Below are 4,419 nucleotides of genomic sequence, written 5' to 3' on the forward strand. Positions count from 1 at the left end.
TACTAGGAAACTATGAGCCAGATAGGGAATGAGAGTGGCCTTGAGTTCAATGAACTGGGGAAGAACGAAGACTAGAAACCAAGCCTTCAGTCTTCTGGTCCGGGGGCTCTCTCAGGATAAAGAGGCAGTCTCCTGTTTTGTCTACGTGTGATCCTGTCCTTCTGTCTACCCCTGCCAAGATGACTCCCTTATTTAAAAAGTAAGAGCCATAGCTAAGAATTTTTTGAACCCAGGGCAAAAACAGAAGGGGAATCAGCTGTGGCTGTCGTCTGGGGAGTTTGGTCTAAAATGTAGTCCCAATGGGTAGAAGGGATGTTCTTGGTCTTGCCCTTCATCCCAGGAGAATTCTAGAGGAGGGGAGGGTGGGTCCAGGAGACAGAAAGCATGGCAGGACCCTGGGTGTGACAACTAGACCAATGGAAGATCTCAAGGAGAGACAGGAGGAGGGAGTGTGGCTTCACCTAGATGATTCCTGGGTAATACTCCTTTCACCTTAGTTACCATTCTGGCCTCCATCACCGAGAGTCTGATCTCACTCCCCATCCATGAATCCAAGATATCAGCCTCTCTATAGAGGACTGACCTACTTTTCACTCTCCTCTATTAAAGGAACAATTATTCCCCTCAGGGGGTTTCTGAGAAGGGCTTGGAAGGATGTGTTTGAAAACTATGGGCTCATTTAGGCTATATTTTGAAAGTTTCCCAGCTGCTCCAGGACCTCTGGGGGAAGAGGTGGCCTGGGGATGGCATAATGGTGTTGCTGGAGGCCTCAGCTGTTCCTTCCTGATTCCATTAACTCTGGACTTTTTAATTCACCCCCCACTGCTGCCAAGCTCCATCTTATTCACAGCTGGGAACACTTGATGCATGGATTAGCCTATGACTGTGACTGCAGCCCTCTCAGACCTGCTTTCTCCTTGCTCTGTCGATCCTGTCTTTTCCTGGAAAGCTCAATCATCCCAGCTATTGAGCTCTTCCCCAAGACTCCCTACCCTCTTATCCAAGAATCTCAAAACCCTTTGTAAACAGGCTTCCATCTAGGCCTCCATATTGCTATTCAGGGCTGATCTGTCTCTCTCTCTTTTTTTTGGAGGTATAAAGCAGGGTATTATTTTATCTGAAATTCATGCACCATCAGCTCCATCCTCTTGCCTCCAGCTATCCATTGGGGTGTCTAGGAATTAAAACAGTGGGCATGAGTCAGGGCAGCTTTGCCTGGCTTTCTGATTTATTATTTCCTCCTCACTCCCTACATTCTTCCAGTGACACTGGATAGACCCAAGTCTAAGCCTCAGTCATGTAGTAGGGGATTAGGAACATTGATGTAGACACAGGGTCTGTGTTGGAGAGGGGAGAAGAGGTAAGCTGAAAGGAAGGTTTCTGGAGAATGGAGAAAGAAGTTATAGAGGAAATAGAAAATTCAGTTCTGGCCCTTGGGAGCTTTCCAGTTTGATTGGTGAGTCTGAACATGTAAAAAGAGGAGAAGTGGTAATACACCAAGAGTTGTTGGTAGAAAAATAAGTGTTTTCTTGTGCATATTCTTCTACAGACTGATGGGAAAAGTTGGAGGACAGCTAAGTGGTACAATGGATAGAGCACTGAGCCTGGAGTTAGGGAAATATCTCCTTGAGTTCAAATCTGGTCTCACACAGTTACTATCTAGGTGACTCTGGGGAAATCATTTAGCCCTGTTTGCCTTGGTTTCCTCAGCTATAAAATAAGTTGGAGAAGGAAATGGCAAATCTCTCTAGTATCTTTGTCAATAAAACCCCAAATGATGTCATGAAAAGCCAGACACAACTGAAAAATAACTATTAGTCTGGTGCCTAGGATAGCGGAGTGCAGAGAGAGCTGGCTTTAGAGTCAGAAGACCTGAGTTCAAGTCTTAATTTAATACTTGCTAATGATTGATAGCCAGCCCTAAAGATGGGTTCAAATTTGACCTCAGACACTTCCTACCTGGGTGACCCTGGGCAAATCACTTAACCCCCATTGCCTAGCCCTTACCACTCTTCTGCTTTGGTACCAATACATGGTATTGATTCTAAGACAGAAAGTAAGGATTTAAAAAATGCTATAATATATGGCCTTTGGCAAGTCACTTAAACAAGCATCTATTAAATACCTTCTCTCTGCTAGATTTGGACCATAAATGAAACAGTTCCTATAGCTGAAGAGTTTGCATTCATTTTAAAAATAGATTTTATTATTTCTTTTGCTTTATATCACCTAGAGCAGTGAACCTTTTAGAGACTGAGTACCCAAACTTCAATCTTCATACCACATTGAGCCCCTTACCTTACCCCAGACAGGGGAGGGAGGAAGTGCTCCCATTGGGCTACTGGACAGAGGGACAGTAATGTGAGAAATGTCCTCAGGAGCACATGGACAGTGGGAGGGAAGCAGCTCCCTCCAGCACACGTGCCATTGGTTTGCCATCATGGACCTAGATTTTCCCTTGAATTCCTCCTCTTGTCCTTTCTCAGAGAGCCATCCCTTATAACAATGATTTTTTTAATAAAGAAAAAGAAGAAAAAATGACTATATAAATGGTCCACACCTGTGGATCCCCCCACTAGTCTGCAGAGAAGGGGAGGGAGGAGACACCTCTTTTTTGCTACCAAGTCTACTCCTTGTAGGTTTACAATATTGATACTAACTTGTTTTGTGGTGGTTGTTCTTTCTATTTCCATTGTTCTAGTCAATGTACATATTGTGCTCCTGGGTCCACTTTTCTTCACTTTACATCAGTTCATGTAGGTCTTTACATGCTCTTGTTTATTCATCACATTCATTGTTTCTTACAACACAATAATATCCCATTACATTCATGTACTACAATTTCTGTAGCCATTCCCAGTTTATGAGCTTTGTTTCCAGTTTTTTGCTAAAACACACACACACACACACACACACACACACACACACACACACACACACANTTTTTTGCTAACACACACACACACACACACACACACACACACACACACACACACACAAATGCTGCTATAAATATATTGGTGTATAGGGACTTTTCTTTTCACCAATCACCTTGGGTACATGCTTAGCAGTGGAATACTTAATTAAAGGGAATGGACATTTTAGTCACTTTATTTGCCTAATTATAAATTATTTTCCAGAATAGTTGTACTAATTCTCAGCTCCAATAAAAATGCAGTAGTGTGCCTGTCTTTCCGCAGACCTCCAGCATTGACTATTCCCATCTTTAGTCATCTTTGCCAGCTTGATGGGTATGAGAAGAAATTTCAATACTATTTTGATTTGTATTTTCTGTATTATTAATGATTTAGATTATTATTTCACAAGGCTGTTAATATTAAATCTTATTCTAAGAATTACTGTTCGTATCTTTTGGCTACTTGTCCATTGAGGAATAAATTTTGGTCTTATGTATTTTTGTTAGTTGTCTATATATCTCGGATACCAAAACCTTTCAGATATTTTGATACTTAGATGCTTTACTCTGTTGACTGTTTTTTCTTAATCTAAGTATATTAATTTCATTTGTACAAAAGCTCTTCAATGTCACATAATCATAATGATCTATTTTGCCTTTTTAAATTGCTTTTATTCCTTCATTGGTTGAGAATTTATCAAGGATGTTATGTTCTACCTGGAGGTACATCATGTACATATAAAACAATATATAAAAATTTCCCCAGGCCTCAGTTTCTTCATTTGTAAAATGAAGGGGTTGGTAAATGATCTCCAAGGTCCTTTCCCCCTGGCACGCTATGTCCTACATTGACTTCTTCCTAGGCCTCAATCTCTTCTTCTAGAAGATGAAGCTAACCTCAAAGGTCTCTTCCATCTCTAAATATAATGCTATAATTCCATTCTGAGTTTACAGGAAAGGCCACCACCTGCAATTCTGGAAAGTACTCTTGTAAGTGGGCCAGAAGCCAGAGCTCCAGGCCAGCATCAACTGACTTCCTCTCTGGACATCCTGCCTCATGCATTGTCGTAAATCCTCTCCAGCATGAGGTGGGGGATAGAGGCAGGCCAGCGGAGCCTTGTTAGCAAGGGTGCTCCTGCAGAGGACATTTTGGTACCCAGGAAATTGGGAAATTCAATGCCCTTCCCCACCTTCCAGAAAGGAGTAACCATGACCTGAGTGCTCCAGGATCCGTGCATCCAGCCCCAATCACCATTTTTCTCTGGCAGCTGCTATGGATAGGGCTAAAGAGAAGGTCTCAGGATATGACTTTAATCTCTTGGCTCTATCTCTCATCTACCTGTGACAGTTGCCATCTTTCATAATAGTATTACGAAGGCCCCAGGAAGAATGGACAAACAGGAAACGTAGGGGACAGTACAAAGTCACAGAATGATCGTGGTGCCTTGCACAATTTAGATAGCTATTGGGAGAGACCTAGATAGGCCTCCAGTGGGAAGATA

The sequence above is a fragment of the Gracilinanus agilis genome, chromosome 2 (assembly GCF_016433145.1).
Source record: "Gracilinanus agilis isolate LMUSP501 chromosome 2, AgileGrace, whole genome shotgun sequence".
In the NCBI taxonomy this organism is placed as follows: domain Eukaryota; kingdom Metazoa; phylum Chordata; class Mammalia; order Didelphimorphia; family Didelphidae; genus Gracilinanus; species Gracilinanus agilis.